Source organism: Monodon monoceros, unplaced genomic scaffold, assembly GCF_005190385.1.
Source record: "Monodon monoceros isolate NGI ecotype Baffin Bay Population unplaced genomic scaffold, NGI_Narwhal_1 Super_Scaffold_17, whole genome shotgun sequence".
In the NCBI taxonomy this organism is placed as follows: Eukaryota; Metazoa; Chordata; class Mammalia; order Artiodactyla; family Monodontidae; genus Monodon; species Monodon monoceros.
The window spans coordinates 2,880,457-2,889,004 of record NW_021703773.1 but is presented as its reverse complement, the minus strand read 5'-3'; the positions used below and the strand labels follow the sequence as shown (position 1 = coordinate 2,889,004).

The following is an 8,548-nucleotide window of genomic DNA, read 5'->3' as shown; positions in this document are numbered from 1 at the left end:
AATAATTTGTCAAGTTTCTGATGGTTACATTGTGTAGTTTTTACTCATTCAACAAACATTGATTGAGCAAGTGCTATGTGCCAGATACTAACTACTAGGGATGGAAAGATGGATTTAAAAAAATCACAGTCCAGTGAGGGAAGCCAGCCATATAAATAGATAATAAAAATGAATAGGGAATTCCCTGGCCGTCCAGTGGTTAGAACTCCGTGATTTCACTGCCAGGGGAAGGAGGGCGTGTGTTCAATCTCTGGTCAGGGAACTAAGAGTGTTAGGGACACGAGGGAGAAATCAGAGACCACTTCCTGTTGGAGTTGCCCGCTATCATGAGTCCCTACAAGCTGAGCAGATGTTTGCCAGAAAATGCATTTTAGTTAGCTTAAGTGGCCTTATTTACATATGTAATTTCCACTAGACTTTTTGAATTAAAGCAACTGAAGCTCCCCTTTTCTTTTCTTGAGACTCTCTGGAAGGCAGCCCGTTGTCTTAATGGAGGTGATAATGACTGGTGGGTGTGAATTTTAGAAAATGGAGAGCCTTAATGGAGGTGATAATGGCTGATGGGTGTGAATTTTAGAAAATGGGGAGCCTGGCGAAGAGGAGTAGTTTCCCGTATTCATCCAAGAGGATGCTTTGCTCAGCCAAGGATTTTTCAGCTACGTGGCAGGTAGAATGCTGTACAAGTAGAATTTCGGGGGTGTATCAGATTGCCAGAGCCTTTACAGTCACACATTTCCTTTCTTCTTCTTTTAAATGTTATAGTCAACAGCAACCTATTGGTATTGATTTGGTTTCCCAAGTAGATTTCCTACCGCTAAGGGTATGAACTGACCTATGGATTCTATTATCCCAGTTATATTATTCTATTATTCTAGTGAATTAAGCATTTTCAATTAGCCACCTAAATTAATAAATAAGCCTTATCTTATTATCAGTGTCTCCTGTTGGCTTGATTACTACAGATCAATCCCCAGAGCCGGGTCATCCTGCTGTGAATTGGCAGAATTGAGTCTGTGTATATTCAAACTGAGGACCACAGTGTGGATACAAACTGAGAAACTGGTCTTCATTTTGCTCTTAACTGCAAAGTCCTACTTAAGACCGAGTGTCCTTGTATTAATCTGATCCAACATGTATATCATCCATATTCCGAGGATTCTTAAATTTATATTACTAGCCTGGATCTCTCCTCCCAACTCCAGACTCATATGTCAAAGAATAGCATCTCAAATGGTGGTTCCCCGGAAGTTAAAAAGAGAACTACCACACAATTCAGCAATCCCATTTTGGGGTATATAACCAAATGAACTGAAAGCAGGAACTCAGATATTTGTACATTCACATCACAGCAGCATTATTCACAGTAGCCAGAAGGTGGGGGCAACTCAAATGCCCACCAGTGGATGACCAGGTAAAGAAACTGTGGTCTACACATACAATGGAATATTACTCGGCCTTAAAAAGGAAGGAAATTCTGGATGAAGCTGGAGGGCATTATGCTAATTGAAATGAGCCAGTCACAAAAAGACAAATGTTGTATAATTTCACTTCTATGAGATATGAGTACTCAGAGTCATAGAAATTGAGAGTAGAATGGTTGGTTGCCTGGAGCTGGGGGAAAAGGATTAGGCAGTATTTGTTTAATGGATACAGAGTTTTCTTTTTACAAAATGATAAATTTCTAGAGATTGAGTGCACAATAACGTGAATATACTGAACACTACTCAACTGTACACGTAGAAGTGCTTAGGATGGTCAATTTTATGTGTATTTCACCACAATGAAAACATTTTTCAAAAAGAACCCAACTTTTGCTTAATTTGGCCTTTTCTCTAGGGGCTTGGAAATGAGCATCTCTGTTGCTGGTTGTGGATTCACCTCTCAATAAATGTCAAAGGCTTTGCACACATAAAGGTGACTTGGATGGGAAAGAAGTTATACAGCACACGAACGGGATTATTCTGCTGGGGGAAGGAGTATCTTTTTTTTTGGCTGTGTTGGGTCTTCGTTGCTGCACGTGGGCTTTCTCTAGTTGCAGCGAGTGGGGGCTACTCTTTGTTGCGGTGCGCGGGCTTCTCATTGCAGTGGCTTCTCTTGTTGTGGAGCATGGGCTCTAGGCACACGGGCTTCTGTAGTTGTGGCACACGGGCTCAGTAGTTGTGGCTCGCGGGCTCTAGAGCTCAGGCTCAGTAGTTGTGGCGCACAGGCTTAGTTGCTCCGCGGCATGTGGGATCCTCCCAGACCGGGGCTCGAACCCATGTCCCCTGCATTGGCAGGCGGATTCTTAACCACTGCGCCACCAGGGAAGTCCAGGAGTATCTTTTAAAAGGAGTATCTTCCCAGTTCATAGCACCGTGTGACATACACACAACAGACACAGTGATCGCAGAGGCGCATTTTGGGAAATGAGTTCAAAGTTAGGACGGCGTGGGAGGTTATTAAACTTCTCACTGAGCTCTTAAACACTGTGATCCCCTACTCTTAATGGACTATCCTTCATCAGGTTTTTTAAATTACTCAGGTAATTTTTGTAGTATGAGAGTATATTCATTCTAGAATGTGAAAATTCCTTTAACAATAATCTAAAAGTCCCAATTCACCGTGACAAGGAGTTTACTGTTGGATATAAGCTGATCATGCTATAGGCAAGAGGCCTCCTCTGTAGGTAAGCCTACTTTGTGTCTAACTTTTCAAGCTGCTTGCTCATTTTCTCTCTCCCATTTGTATTCCTCATGCCTAGAAATGACCATGACAGAGATGTGACCAGATCACTGACCTTTGCAAACAAAAGTTTGGAGCCTAAGGGAATTATATTAACCCGGTTCTTATTGGCTTCCGCTTTGGAGAGAAGTTTGATTGCCTTCCTGCACTCAAGAAGTTTAGAGATGGTCTCAGGGAACGTGTACATATTCTCTCGCGCATGTGTGTGCGTGTATGTGTGTGTGTGTGTGTGTGTGTGTGTGATACCCAACAACTGAGTCTACTATTTGGTTGGGCAAAGAATCAGTCAACACCATTTGTGTTCAGTCTCTAGTATGTGTAAAACATTTTAAAATTTCAAAATTATTATGTACAAAGAAATGTAGTGTATGGTAAGAATTGTGAGGAAATTTAAACATGAATATATATGAGCAAAGCAGGTGAATGGATGACTTCTACATTTTGACTGATTCTGGATCAAGAAAGGAGAGCAGATATAAGAACTCAAAGAGCATTTATGATGGTGGTGGCCACTTTAAAGCCCTATGCCTCGCGTTGATGATGTCCAGTTTCTCCTTTTATGGAACTTAATCTATTTGACGATTAGACATAGGCATGCATTGTTTGGCTTTGCATCATTGGGACCAAAATTTGTTAAATGAATGGATAAATGATTGAGTTAATGAATATGGGATAAGTCCCACAGGTGTGGTAGCATTTAGCATGGGGATGAGCGGTCCAGTGTTTGAGAGCAGAGCCATCATTCTTATATGATGATTTTGAGGTCTAAGAATATGGACTTTACCCTCAAGCCTTACTATTAGATCATTTAGCATGGATTGGCAATCTGACAGCAGTGTGCAGAATAAACTAGGAGGGAGGGCTTGATCTTTTAAGAACAGGAAGGAAAAGGGCTAATTTTTTTTAAGGAGAACCAATTTTAGGGCAGATGATACAGGTTTGGGTTAGGCGTTTGAAGTTTAAAGAGATGGTGAGCAATACACATGCAAACTCTAGCAGGCAGCAACTAGACTTTAGCAGAGAGGTAAGTTACAAGTTGAGGTAGACGTTGGAAAGTTGCAGCTGCGAGGGAACAGGGAGATGCCTACACCAACCCTTGAACCCGTTGGCTTTGCTAGTTGGTAAATGAGACTCGGATGATGATGGTGGTGGTGATGACAGCTAATATTTCTTGAGCGTGCCGGCCGCAAGCTAAGTTCTTTCCATACCGATCTGTATCTGATTGTATACTCACAACAGCCCCAAGATGACAAGGCCATTTGGTGACTCAAGCCTTTTCTCGCTGATCAGGGCTGATTTCACTCTCTCCAGAACCTATAAGAGTGTTCTTTGCGGGAAGCAGCCAGCATTCGGGCCCTGGCGCAGCTCAGAAGCGTGGAGACCTCTCTTTAGGAACTGCTCCCCTTATCACAGCAGGAGTCTCGGGGGCACGCGCCAGGCGAGGAGCAGGCGACCAGGGCCCGGCGCGCACAGTACCGGTCTCTGCAGCAGCTGGCCCGGCCCAGGCAGCGGTCCTCGCCCGCCAGGTGGCAGCTTGGAGAGTAGCGGGTGCGCCCGCTTGGGGCTCGTGACGCGGAGCCCCGCCTCCTCGGCCCTCCATTCGGCTCTCCGTCTGCCCGTCTCCCCGGCGCCCCGCCCTTCGGAGCCCCGCCTCCCAGCGCCCCTCCCCTCGGCGCCCCGCCTCCCCGCCTCCCCGGCCCAAGACTTGGCGCCCCGTCTGCTCATCTCCCGGCGCCCCGCCCCCATCTCCCCGCCCCTCGGGGCCCCGCCCAGCCCGACCGGGCGCGCGCCAGCGCGTGGGTACTGGGCGTGAGGTTAGACGACGGGAGGGTGGGGACTGGACGCGAGGATCACGTCAAGGCGGCATAGACAAAGGGCGGGCGCGCGCACGTCCTTACGCACGCCTCGGCCGGCGGCGGCGAGGGCGGGGCGGACGGTCCCCGGAGGGATTTGCCTCCTGGAGCCTCGAGGAAGGTGAGTACGGTCCGGCTGGCCCGTTCCTGAAGGTCACGGGCCTCTGCGGGAGCTGGGGTTTGGGCCGGCGCCCGTGAGGGCTGCGGTCGAGCGACCCCGCTCCCTGCGCCCCCCACCCCCCCCGGCGTTGGGAGGCACCATTGCCGCTGCCGGGGGGTTCCCGGCGCCGGAGCGTGCCGCCCTCCCTGCGGTAGAGCGGGCCCGCCCGTCGCCGCGGCGCCCTCCGGCCCGCGCCCCCGCGTGTCCTGCCGAATCCCGGCCCTCGCGGCCTGCCCTCCGCGAGCTCGGGAGGGTGAAAGATCACGGGGAAAGGCCTTCACCGTGGCCGCTCAAGTTTTTTGGTGTCCCTGGGATGTACGTTTTCCGCTCCTGTTCTCCAGAGGATCCCCATTTTGCTTTCTTCAGGATTTCTTAACCCTCGATATCCCTTGCCTTTCCGTTTTGATTTCACGCCCTGCGAAGCATCCTCCTACCGGAGGGTCTTATTTCCTCACTCTCCGTGTCACAGAGGGCTTTAACTTTCGCAGTTGAAAAGTTAGGGAAAATATACCGTATGAAACATACTGTAGTTCTGTGGAAGTAAGCTCCATGCTGTACTACATACCAGTGCCTCACTGCTCAAGGCCTCTGTGCCGCGGACCTTCTCGCTGATAAGTTTCTTGAGATCCGTTGAAGAATTTGCTTTCTGTTTCATTTTCCTTAATTTTGGCTGAAGTTTGAGTACGTCTGTTTAGTTTCATGTCTTGTAGATTCTATCTCAACCCAAGGGAAACGGTATGAAAAGCAATTGTCCTTATGCCAGAGATGGTAGAAACGAGTCCTGTATTAATGCCAGTTCGGTATTATTTTCTCACTTTGACAGTGATTTTTTTTCAACCTTGTATTATGCAGAATTTCAGACATGGAAAAGTAGATAGAATAGTGAACCAGCATGTACCCATCATCCAGCCTCAAGAACTCACCTATGACTGAGCATGTCTAATCCACATCCCCCTTCCGCGCGCCCCCATATCTCTGGGATAAATCCTTGATGTCAAAAGTAGCTTGAGAGGGCCTCCCTGGTGGCGCATTGGTTGAGAGTCTGCCTGCTAGTGCAGGGGACACGGGTTCGAGCCCTGGTCTGGGATGATCCCACATGCCGCGGAGTGGCTGGGCCCGTGAGCCACAACTACTGAGCCTGCGTGTCTGGAGCCTGTGCTCCACAACAAGAGAGGCCGTGATAGTGAAGAGGCCCGCGCACCGCGATGAAGGGTGGCCCCCGCTTGCCACAACTAGAGAAGGCTCTCGCGCAGAAACGAAGACCCAACACAGCAAAAATAAATAAATAAATTAAACTCCTACCCCCAACATCTATTAAAAAAAACACCATGTTCCTTCAATGAGCCAAGTTCTTTAAAAAAAAAAAAAAACAGTAGCTTGAGAGTCAAAATAAAAATCTTACCTTATGGCTTTATGGAGTAAAGCCATAACTTACTTTTATTGGGACATAGTCTATTACAAGTACAAGTCCGAAATACATAATAGCATTGGAGAAGCACCAGAAAAGGGCATCTAAAAATTAATTAAGCGGCTGGAGGACAGGTTAAAACAGAAGGTATGGATGAGAACTTCCAGATCATCTTGTCTTTTTCATTTTTGATGAGCCCTCAAGGCCCAGAGAGGTTCAGTGACTTGTCCAGATCTACAGGGAATGAGAGGTTGAACTGAGGCTGGAAAAGACATCTCCCAACTCCGCATCTAGTCTTTCTCCTGTACCATGCTGCTTGCGTTTATGTTGTTTCCTTTATTATTTCTTAAGCTAGATTTGGGACAAGTTGAGGAGTTCTCATCATAGCTTTTAGGAAACATGGGAAGATGCTGACCTTAAAAGTGGAAATCCAAACAGAATAAGTACAAGCTTTAAAAGATTTAGATGACATTCATAGCTATTGAATGAAGAGTGACTAAGGGAAACTGGAATGCTTTTTAGGGGGTGTACCCCTGATGCTATGCTCTTGTGGCCGAGAGAACAGTAGCGCCCTCCCATAAAAACATCCTTCCTTGCCATGATCAGGTAAGAATCCTGGGCTGGGTTAGGCTTTTTTTTCTTTTTTTTTAAAAAACAAAACCATGGTTTGTATTTCCTAGCACACTTTAGGCAATTAAGTTTCCATGCTAAGTTCAGTACTTGGGCCTCAATTTTTTTTACCCTTAAATGCTGTCTGAGGGATGCTGTGAACAAGGGAATCCTTGTATGTAGACTTCTTGGAGTTTGCTTGTAAGTTCAGTTTATATGATATGACATAATTGTTTATAAATTTATTTTCAGGATGGACTTTTCTTCTGTGAGTTTGTGACCTAAATACAGTAGTTGTCATGCACATCCAGTTTATGGAAATGCCGCTCAAATGAACGCATCAGGGTGTCTTGGTAAATCATTGCCCCTGAAGACATGAGCGGATGGGGGAATTGTATGTTTTGGCTGAGGGGTTGGTGTGTGTTGGAGAATACTTGGTCCTGGTTAAGCTTGAGCTGTACTGCAGAATTGTTTCTTCACGTAAAACAACCTCATCGTGGCATGTCATTTACTTCTTACTGTATCACTACACTCATGGGGAGGACCTGAGCAAATGTCATCAGTTCCCTGTATAATAATGCTTGCTCTATAGCATGATGAATGCTTTTTAAGAGCACAGAATTTTAGAGTTAGGAGGAGTGTTGTAAGTGCTTGGAGTTTTTCATAAGTCCTTAAAGGCCCTCTCTCTTTTAAAACACATTGATACATGCACACGCCACCCAGCCCTACAGGCTGGTTTGCTCTCTGGGAGCTCTTTTTATTTTGTCTTCATAATAGTTGTTAGTGTGTTTGCCTTCTATTAAACTGTTAGCTCAAGATCTGCAATTCTAGAATGATGCTTTGTAAAAAGTAGGCACGTGATACGCTTTTGTTGACTTTTTGAATTAAAAAACCAGAAACCAAAAAGCTGGTGGGGAAACTTAAATCCATAGAAGGTGAATGACTTATTGAAGGTCACACAGAGCAGAGAGTAACAGAGCTGGGCCTCCAACCTCAGACGACTCCTGAGTCCAGTTCTCAGCCCCTTCCTTTGCACTGTTCTCTTCACACCTCCGAGGAGTAGGGCGGGGAAGATACTATATGTATTTTTTCCGTTACCAGTTGGAGATACATTATCTTCAGGGTCTGCCTTAAAACTTTGTGGTCAGTGCTATCCAATAGAAACATAACACAAACCACATGTATAGTTTTTTAAATTTTGTAGTAGCCACTTTAAAAAAAGTAAAAAGAAACAGGTGAAGATAAGTTTAATAATATATTTTATTTAACCCAGATTATCTAGAATATCACTTCAACATGTAATCAGTGTACAAATTATTAACGAGATCTTTTACATTCATTTGTTTTACCCTAAATCACTGAAATTCCAGTCTGTTTTACATTTACAACACGTTTCAGTTTAGACTAGCCACATCTCCAGTGCTCAAGGGTCAGACGTGGTTAGCAGCGGCTGTGTTGGACAGAATCACTGTCAGGTGAGCATAAAGGTGAAAGAGCATTTTATGTTCCTGGTAATATACAGGTCTGAGGTTAAAGTAGAGTTTGTGGTTTTGGTGACTTTTCTTTGCACAATTAGGGTTGTTTCAACCTTGTGGCAAGTTGAACCAAGAAGTCTGATGTTTCACAAATTTTGTGCCTTTGTGATGAAATGCTTTCTCATTGTAAAGAGACTGCTTAGTCATGGGGGGGGGAAGGTTTGACTTTTAAAAAATGGCTAGTGATAAAGCTCAATAATAAAATAACCTGATAAAAAGTCGGCAAAAGATCTGAGCGCTTCACCAGAGAGGATATACAGAT

At 45.5% G+C, this 8,548-nt stretch overlaps 1 protein-coding gene across 2 annotated transcripts in view; it reads left to right on the top strand.

Annotated features, from left to right (window-relative positions):
- Positions 1–4,514: 4,514 nt before the first annotated feature.
- GPAT4 (glycerol-3-phosphate acyltransferase 4) overlaps positions 4,515–8,548 on the top strand; it is a 31,665-nt gene continuing 27,631 nt past the window's right edge. The window contains exon 1 of one of the 2 annotated variants that reach the window (XM_029226375.1): positions 4,515–4,695. The gene's annotated coding sequence lies outside the window, so the exon portion shown is untranslated. The remainder of the gene's footprint in view (positions 4,696–8,548) is intronic. The other variant, XM_029226378.1, reaches the window with a different exon arrangement.